Here is a 10,307-nt window from a genome sequence, read left to right on the forward strand (position 1 = left end):
GGATAGAGCAGGGTTTAGGGCTGTTGTGCATAGGGTCGCTATGAGTCGGAAACGACTCGACGGCACATAACAACAACAACAACACTCCTAGCTATTCTTTCTAGGTGGCAGTAGACCCCTCTGTCTGCTCACTTTTCTCCATTTTGTCTCTTTTAAGAGAAAAGGTCCTGCAGGCTATACCCTATTGAATCTCCTCACAGATCATTAGGTTAGGATTGTGTTGTATCTCACCTTAATCCCCACACATGGGAGATGATTGCATAATTATGTAACTACCAAACCACTGACAATCATGGCTCAGCCAAGCTGAGACATAATTTGCTGGTGGAAGGCAGGTGACAATTTTTAATTTATTATATCCCATCTTTTGTCGTTGTTAGGTGCAACCGAGTCAAGCATGACTCTTAGTGACACTATGAACAACAGACCTGAGTCCAGTCCTATTCTGTGCCATCTTCACTAACTCTGACACACTTGAGCCCATTGCTGCAGTCACCATGTCAGCCCATCTTGACGAGAATGGGGGGGGGTCCTCTCTTTCACAGACCCTCTGCCCATCCAAGTATGATATCCTTTCCCAAGGAATAGCCTCTCCTAGCAACATGTCCAAAGTATGAGAGACAAAGCCTTGTCATCCTTCCCTTCAAGGAGCACTTCTACCCTTTGTTTTTGTTGTTGTTGTTTCTATGTGCCATTGATTTGTCTGCGATTCACAGTGACTCTGTGAACAATAGCTCTCTGATCCTTGCTCTATCCTGACCTAATCTTACTGTCTCCAACACACCTACCTACATTACCCCAGTTATTGTGTCAATCCATCTCATCTAGGGTCTTCCTCTCCTCGCTGTCCCTCAATCCTTCCAAGCATGATTTCCTTCTCCAAAGACTGGTTACTCCTGGCTGCAGGCCCAAAATGTAAAAGACAGAGCTTAAAAATCCTTGCCTCCAAGGGGAAACTCAGTTTTACCCTCTCTAGGACAGACCTGTTTGTTCTCTTGGCAGTCCATAATATGTTCAATACTCTTCTCCTGCACCACAACTCAAATGGATCAATTCTTCTTCTGTTATCCTTAGTCATTGTCCAAGTAATTATAATAAAGACCATGGCCTGGATCAGGCACACCTTGGTCCCTAGACTGACGTAATTCCTCTTTAGCTCTTTGGAGATGTTTAACCTGCCTCAAATTCATATCATTGCCTCATGCAAAACACTTTCACCTCAACATAGTAGGTCAAAAATCTTAAGTCAACTCCAAGCCCTAAGTCCATCCTGGGGAAAATTCCTTTCCATTTGTGGATCTAGAACATATGTGACCTGCTTCCAAGGAACACTGATGGAATAGGAACAGAGTGGACATTTCCATTACACATTGGAGAAATTGCAGGAAAAACAGGATAACATTCACCAAACAAGCAAAAACTGCAGTAGAATAAATTCATTTGCAGGTTGTGAAAATAATCACCTCTCTAAGACCATCTAGGCAATGGTCATGCAGACTCTGGTTGTTGGCCACACTCTCCGGATTTGGGTGTAGACCCTTCGACCCTCGGCTACAGTCCCACCTTCCACTGGAATGGGAACTCTGCTCCCTTGACTTTGGGTGGCCCCATCTTCCTAGTCTGTGTGGATGAGACTTCAACTATCAAAGCCCCTGAAGACCTCGTTTATTTGCATGGCAACCTTGCCCCTTTAGTTGTGGGCAGTGGCTCTGGCCCTGATACTCATGAACAACAACATCACACTCTGGAGCTGTGCTTATGAAGATCAAACATGCAGCCCAGGACGCTGTGGCTTCACCCTCTGAAATCCAGAGGTCATGGTCCTACCTTCTAAGAGTCCAGAAGTTTTGACACTTCTCTTTAAAAACCAGGGCAACCCTGCTTGCCATGATCCTTATCCCCTCAGCTTCTGCCTTCTGGTTCCTTGGCCTCTCAGCCATTCAGGCCCTCAGACCTCTTGGGCCAGTCCCGCTTCTGCCCTTCTCAGGCCAAGTGTTATAAAGCTCTTTAGTTCTACCACTAATTGTCCAGAGGCATTCACTTCTCCTTGAGCTTCATTCCAAAAGCACACAGCTTGCTTGTTCTGTGGGTCAGGTCCCTTGCCATCTCAAACCAGTGTCCTAGTTTTGTAGCTGTCATTTCTCTGCAGCTGGCCCTGGCTGGCTGTCCCATCTCCGCTGTTGGAACTCTCTTCATTTCCTCTGAGCCCTCACTAGAATTGCCTTTTAACCTGTAAGTCCACCAAAAGTCACTTCAAAGCAATCTAGGATTTTACTACTGTTGCTTTATGCTGTGAGGTCAACTACAACTCACAGCGACCCTATGAAAAACAGTTTTGAATCTTTCCCTCTCCTGAACCAACCTCATTGTTTCTGACATAACTGATTCCATTGACAGTCACTGTGTCAATCCCTCTTGTCCAGGGTCTTCCTCTTTTCTGCTGACATTCTAGCCCCTCATGAAAATATCCCCAAAGTATATGAGATAGAGTTTCAGAGGCTAGATGTTCAAATGCTGAGTCCCAGTTCTGGGGAAAATCTTTCAATCTCTATTGATGCTGGGGGGAGACCCTTGTCTCCTGTCAACATCTGTGAGCCCAGCATCCCTCACTGATTTTCATGTGTCTTGGCATCATTCTTCCTCTGAGTCTAGGAGATTTCAGGGACCCTGAATACCAAGAAGGCATGCCAAGCTTGACTGTTCTTTCAATAGTAGTGTCCTACTTCTCCTTTTATCTCTTAATCAAATTAAAAGTGATCCACCAGGGAGCTGGTGGATTCCAACTGTTTACCATTGGATTGGTAATGCAACTACTTACCAATTAGTCTCTCCCTCATTAATAACTACTATATACTGAACACTTGCAATATGACTCTGTAAATGTTATCCCCATAGGGGAAAGCGAAGCTTAGGAAACTTAAGTGACTTGCTCAAGGTCCTACAGCTTATGTGGCAGAGCTGGATTCAAACTCAGGAATTTCTACATATAAAGCCTATGCTTATCCACTCCTTATCTCTCTGAAACCTTTTCTTCTTTCCCCAAGGAAGCCATCTCTCTTACTTTAAGAGAGCCCTTAGTAGAGGAAATGCCCCAATCTTGTTCAATGTGTCTTGCTATCCTTTCTATTTATTCCCTTACCAGATTATCTTTTTTTCATGCTTTATTGGAAAACTATTAACACAAAAGGCTGATAAGGACAAAAAATAATGATACCTTGGGCAGAGATGTCCAGTGTTAGACTTGGCTCAGTGATGCCCCCTTAGTGAATCATAACTAATGTCTTTGGAAATAATGAATCTGAACATTGTGGGCAATCATGAACTGAAAAGTTAAATGTAGGGGCAGGAGGAATACATAATCTGGACAAAGAATTTGCTTTTGAAATTCATGTTATGTTTCTGAATATAAGAATAATCATTACGGGGAGAGGGATTGTATACAATGAAAGAATTTTTCTTTTACTTCTCAATTAGAAGAGCTAATTGGGGGGAGGGGAGGGCAGGGAGAAAAGTTCAATAATGAGTGAATGGAAACCCAAAGTCTCTGTAAATTTCATTAAAATTAATTTTAAAAAAATAATCATTTTCCCACATTTCCCACATTTACTTCCTCCTCGGCAACCCAAAGGCCATGTGTCTCCAGCAGATTGAATCCACAAGCAGCTCCTGAGGAGATGGATGGGCAATCCCCTTTTGAGCGATTTACAGTTTCTGAAAATTTGCTAGAGTGATAGATATGAGTTGATTCTAACTCAATGGCAAAGAGTTTGTCAGCACTACACTAGGTGGCTCTGGTGGCTTGGTCTGTAGGAAGTTGTGCTGCTAACCCAAAGGTTACGTCTCTCTGACGGGTCAAATCTACCACAGCTCAAGAGAAATATGGACAATATCCTCCCATGCAATAAACAGCCCGGCAATCCAAGGGAGGGTTAGCTATGAGTTGGTTCCGACTCCATGACAATTAGTTGTGTTGAGTTGAGCACTGTATTAGGTGGTTCTGATGACAAGTTGCTCTACCAACCAAAAGAGCAGCTCTGAGAGAGAAAGATGGGCTGTCTCCTCCTGTTATAATGTATAGTCTCAGAAACCCAATGGAGGGTCGGAGGGTTGCTAAGAGGGTTGGAGGATCGCTAAAAGTCGGAATCAACAACAGTGAATTTTTTTTAAATGCAAGGTACAAATGTAATTTAATGCACATGAAGAATTACTTTCTTTGGCATTTCACTGCTCCCTCCCTGTGCATCTCTCATAGCCCAGACTTGCTCTGTCTTAGATGTTTGGGGGTTTTTGGTGCGTTTTTTTGATTGGTTTTTTTTTTATCAAACACTGCCTTCCTTTCCATCTGATTTGTATTGAAGGGATGGAACTCCAGAGTGACAAGAAAGGTTGAGAACATGCATAAAAGATATCCAGCAGTAAGTTTCAATCTCTGAATTACTGATTCCTCCTTATAAAAACAGATGTATAGATCATTTCCAAACATTATCCACATAGACTGCAGCCAAGCTTTTAAAGATTAGGGGGTTTTTAATTAAGAAAATCCACAAGCACAACATGTTCAAATCAAGTAATTTTTTTGTTTGCTATCCATGGTGCCCTCTAGTACAAAATTAATCCCCCAGGCACAGGACTAACTGGTTGAAATAGAATGGTATTAGTATATCAATTCTGAATATATCACATATTACAAGGATGATGGCATAAAGTAAATTGTAAACTTGTCAATTTTCACCAAGATTTACCAATTAACATTTTGCTCTAATTTATTATAAAATACCTGTTTCTATTTTATCTGTGCCGTTTGCAAAGTTCTCGATGTCTTAATATTTAAATATTTAATATCTAAATATTAGAAGGGGTCGTGGTACTAGGGATGTTGTAGCTGATGTTAGATGGATCTTAGCTGAAAGCAGGGAATACCAGAAGAATGTCTATCTGTGTTTCATTGATTATGCAAAGACGTTTGACTGTGTGGATCATAACAAACTGTGGCTGACTCTGAGAAGAATAGGAATCCCAGAACATTTAATCATGCTAATGCAAAAACTATACTTGGACCAAGAGGCAGTAGTCAGAACAGAGCAGGGTAACACTGCATGGTTCAAAATTGGGAAGGGTGTACGCCAGGGATGCATCCTGTCTCCATACCTTTTCAACCTGTATGCAGAGCAGATTATCTGGGAGGCTGGGCTCTACGAGGAGAATTGTGGCATCAGGATGGGTAGAAGATCTATTAACAATCTGCGTTACGCGGATGACACAACCCTGCTTGCTGAAACTGAGGAGGACCTCATGCACTTGCTGCAGAGGGTCAAGGACGGCAGCCTTCAGTATGGACTGAGGCTCAATGTCAAGAAGACAAAGATTCTCACCACTGGACCAATCGGCAGCATCAGGATGGATGGTGAAGAGATCGAGATTGTTCATAGCTTCAGTTTGCTCGGCTCCACGGTCAACACTCTTGGCACCAGCAGTCAGGAAATCAAAAAACGTATAGAGATGGGAAAGTCTGCTGTTAGGGACCTCTCTAAAGTACTCAAGAGCAACGGTGTCTCTCTGGAGACTAAGGTGTGCCTGATACAGGCCATGGTCTTTGCAATCACTTGTTATGCATCATAGAGTTGGACAATGACTAAGGAGGACAGAAGGAGAATTGATGCCTTTGAGCTGTGGTGCTGGAGAAGAGTATGTACCATGGACTGCCAAGAAAACAAACAGATTCAACCTGGAGAGGATTAAACCAAGAAACTCCTTGGAGGCAAGGATTCTGGGTCTTCGTCTGACATACTTTGGGCATGTTGCAAGGAGGGACAGGTCCTTGGAGAGGGACATCATGCTTGGGAGGGTGGAGGGACGACGCAAGAGGGGAAGACCCTCTATGAGATGGATTGATTCAGTGACTGGGATAATCGGGATGGGTGTGTCAGAGGCAGTGCGATTGGCACAGGACAGAGCAGGGTTGAGGGCTGTTTTACATAGCATCGCTATGAGTCGTAAACGACTCGACGGCACATAACAACAACAACATCTAAATATTTAAGTGCGTATTTCTTAAGAGCAGTAAAATTTTCCATTCTCTCATATGTTGTTGTTGTTAGTGCTATCAAGTCAGAAGCAACTTATACGTGACCCTCCAGCAGATTATCAGAGGCTATAAATGGGACAGGTGAAGATTGTTCATTTTTCTCCTGTGGATCAGCTGATGGATTCATAACATAGATAAAATAATAAAAATCAGGACTCTTAACAGGAATAAAATGGCATTTATAAGCTATTTGTTCTGCGTTAATTACACAGAATTTTCTGTTGTTTTTACTTGCAATCAAGTCATCTATGACTCATAGTAATCTTATGTACAATAGCTCTAAACCCCGAGCCCTATCCTGAGTCAGTTCACTGACTCCAAAACACCTACCCTCATCACTCCATTTACTGCATCAATCCTTCTCATCTGGAGTCTTCCTTTGTTGTGCTGTCTCTCCACTTTCCCATGCATTATGTCCTTCTCCAAGGATTGGTCCCTCCTGGCCACATGCCCAAAGTATGTGAGATGGAGCTTCAAAGTCTTTGCCTCCAAGGAGAAATTTGGTTTCATTCTCTCCAGGACAGGCCTGTTTGTTCTCTTGGCAGTTCAGGTTATGTTCAGTACTCTTCTCCAGCACCACAATTCAAAGGCATTGATTCTTCTTCTGTAATCCTTAGTCATTGTCCAGCACTCTGATTTGTAGGAAGTAATTGTGAAGACCATGTCCTAGATCAGGCACACCTTAGTCCCTAGACTGACATCATTGATCCCCAGTACTATGGAGAAGTCCCCAGCAGCAGATTTTCCTAGTGCAATTTGTCTTTTGCTTTCCTGTCTGCTGGTGCCCAAAGTGTTGATTGTGTAACTGATCAAGCTATAATTGTTAACCTCAATCTTTTCTCCATCTATCATGATGCTGCCAATTGGCCCAGAGGTGAGAATTTTTATCTTCTTGATGTTGAGCTTCAATCCATATTTAAGTCTACAGTCCTGGACCTCCTTCAGCAAGTGCTTCAGGCTCTCCTCTGTTTCAGCAAGCAAAGCTGGGTCATCTGCATAACCTAGGTTGTTAATAAGTCTTCCTCCAATTCTGGTGCCACATTCCTCCTCATAAAGCCCCTCCCACTGAATGATCTGTTCTGCATATAGATTCAGAAGATATGGAGAGAGGAAGCATCTCTGACACATTTCTTTCCTGATTTTGTGTTTCCATGCTTCCATGTGTTTCCAGTGTTCCATGCTCTGTCCTGAGGATTGCTTCCTGGTCCAAGTATAGGTTTCACATGAGCACAATCTAGAATTCTGAAATTCCCATTCTCCTCAGGGTTAGACACAATTTGTTGTTATCCACCCCTCAAATGCCTTTGCATAGTCAATGAAACAGATTCTGGTATCCTTTGCTTTCATCAAAGAGCCATCTGACATTGGCAATAATGTCTCTAGTGCCACAGCCTCTTCTAAACCTAGGTTATATTTCTGGTAGTTCTCTGTCAATGTTCCAGTCATTTTAGGATACTTTTCAGCAGGATTTTTGCTTGCGTGTGATATTGTTTGATAATTTCCACACTTTGTCAAGTCACCTCTTTTTGGAATGGGAATAAATATGAATCTCTTCTAGTCATTTGACGAGGTTGGTGTTTTCCAGATTTCTTGGCACAACCTGGTGTGTGCATCCTGGGCAGCATCTGTTTGTTGAAATATATCAATTGGCATTCCATCAATTTCTGAGGCCTTGGTTTTTTCCCAATTACTTCAAAGCGGGTTGAATATCCTCTTTCTTCACTATTGCCTCTTGATCATATGTTGTTTTATTAACTTCTTCTCTGTCAGCCAATTATTTCTGGTATCATGATTCTGTGTACTCCTTCCATCTTATTTTAATATTTCTTGTACTTTCAATATTCTGCCCACAGCATCCTTAAGTCTTGCATCTCAAGGCTCAAATTTGTTCTTTAGTTCCTTCAGCTTAAGAAATGGGGAATGAGTTTAGCCCTTTTGATTTTCTGACTCCAGCTTTTTGCAAATTTCATTATATATTTTGCTTTATCTTCCCAATCTGCCCTTTGAAATCTTCTGTTCAGCTCCTTAAGTTCCTAGTTTCTTCTCTTTGTTTTGGCTTCTTGATATTCTAGTGAAATATTCGGAGTTTCTTCTGACATCTATCTCAGTCTTTTCTTCCACCTCTGTCTTTGTAATAACCTTTGCATTCTTCATAGATCATATTCTTGATATCCTCCTACAGCTCATCTGGTCTTCATTGTTCCAAAATATCCTTTAATGAGGAAAATTACAGTCCAAAATAGTTTGGCCAGTATATGGCTCTGTGTTTGGTTGTCATATCTCTTTGTTACTTTTATATATTATCAAGTCTGAACATACAAATCACATGGGAGGAGATTCTCTTTCTCTCACAGAGTAGCTGGTGGATTCAAAACACTGAGTTGGCAGCACAACTTCTTACCACTAGGTCACCAGGGCTCCCACATATCTCTTTATTCTAGAAAATGAACCATCTGATCTAGTTTCAAAATCACAATTAGTTGTTGTTGGAGTCTGCCAGTTCCAACTGGGATTTTGAATCTGTTTAAACCAGTTCTATCATGGCTGGTAAGATAAAATTGGAACAGACTTGAAATTTTAAAATTTGGGTGATCTGGGATGCTAATCCAGAAAATACAAGTTGAAGCTCTGGAGCCTGATGTGTGATACCAAATTGTTGCCACAGCTCAGGAGTGACAAATATTCAAAGCAGCACAGTTAGCCAGCATCTTTGAGAAGAACATCACTGTTTTCCACTCTACTGATCAAAAGATTTGGTGTCTATGCAAAATGCATACTGCCCTTGTTTACTAAGCAGCAGATTGAATTTCTAGCAAGACTTTGACCTGTATTTCCCCTACTCTGGTTAATGTTTCAGTTCATCCAATTTTAACTCTAAGCGATATTGCTTCAAATAGACGTGAAGATTTTTTTTAAAATAAGGCATTCTGTATGTAGCTGTACACTGTATGATGTGTTTATAAAATGAATGAAATATGTTGTTGCTGTGTGCCATCAAATTGCTTGAAATTCATTGTGACCCTGTGTACAATGGCTCTGAAGCCTGTGCTATCTTGAACCAGTCTCACTGACGCCAATACTCTCACCGCCATTACCCCAGTTACTGTATCAATCCATCCCATCTGGGATCTTCCTCTTACGCACTGTCTCTCCACCCTTCCAAACATGGTCCTTCTCCAAGGACCGGTCTCTCCTGGCCACATGCCTAAAGTATGTGAAGCGTCAATATCCTTGCCACCAAGGAGAAACTTGGTTTTACCTTCTCCAACCGGAATAGTACATGGATGGATAATTACCAGAAGTACAAGCTGAGTTTAGAAGAGGCCATGGCACTAGAAGCATTATTGCCAATGTCAAATGGACCTTGTCTGAAAGGAAAGAATACCAGAGGAATATCTGTGTTTCACTGACTATGCAAAGGCATTGAGAATGAACTATACAGAGGATGTAGTATGAAAAATTTTCAATGCTGTCTGATAATGATAAAAGGCATTTTAGCATGTTTTTTATATGGCTTAGTTAAAATGAGCACAGATACTGGAGCCTGGCTGTCTGAGTTCCAGACCCAATTCAAACACTTATTAATTTTAGAACCACAAGCTCAGTTTCCTCATCTGTGAAAAATGTATTTCTCACAAGAATCTGTGGTCTTGCTCCAACCCACATGGGCCTGACCACCTGAAATCACAAGGCTGCGACTTATCTGACCCTGAGTCATGTCCACATGCAGACCATGGTGCTTTTCTCACACAATCACATCTGTTGTTAATCTGACACGGGTCCTCAGTGCCAGATCTCTGGGCTCTTGTGGAAACCATGATAAACTGCTGGCAGCCACCCAAAGGCCATGCTTCAACAGTGAGCCGCACCCCTGTCCCCCCCAGTTCTGGCTCCTTCCCTAATGTGAGGTTTCAACGAGCCCTCTACAAGCCAGAGCCAGATATGTGCGCCTGTATTGTCTACTTGACAAACCTCAAATTCAGAGGATTGCTTACAGTAAGCATGAGCTACGGTTAACTTAAAGGAAAACAAAATAAAACAAAACACTTTGCCTTCAAGTCGGAACCAACTCATAGCTGACTCGCGGCAGATTTCTGAAGCTGTAAATCACACAGGAGATTGCCCATGTTTCTCCTGTGGAGCCACGAGTGGATTGAAACCAACAGAGAGGCTTAGCTTTGGGGTTAGCAGTCTGACTCGCTATAAACTGTTGATGTTGTTA

Source organism: Elephantulus edwardii, unplaced genomic scaffold, assembly GCF_000299155.1.
Source record: "Elephantulus edwardii isolate Elephantulus edwardi_28Jun2011 unplaced genomic scaffold, EleEdw1.0 scaffold00397, whole genome shotgun sequence".
Lineage (NCBI taxonomy): Eukaryota > Metazoa > Chordata > Mammalia > Macroscelidea > Macroscelididae > Elephantulus > Elephantulus edwardii.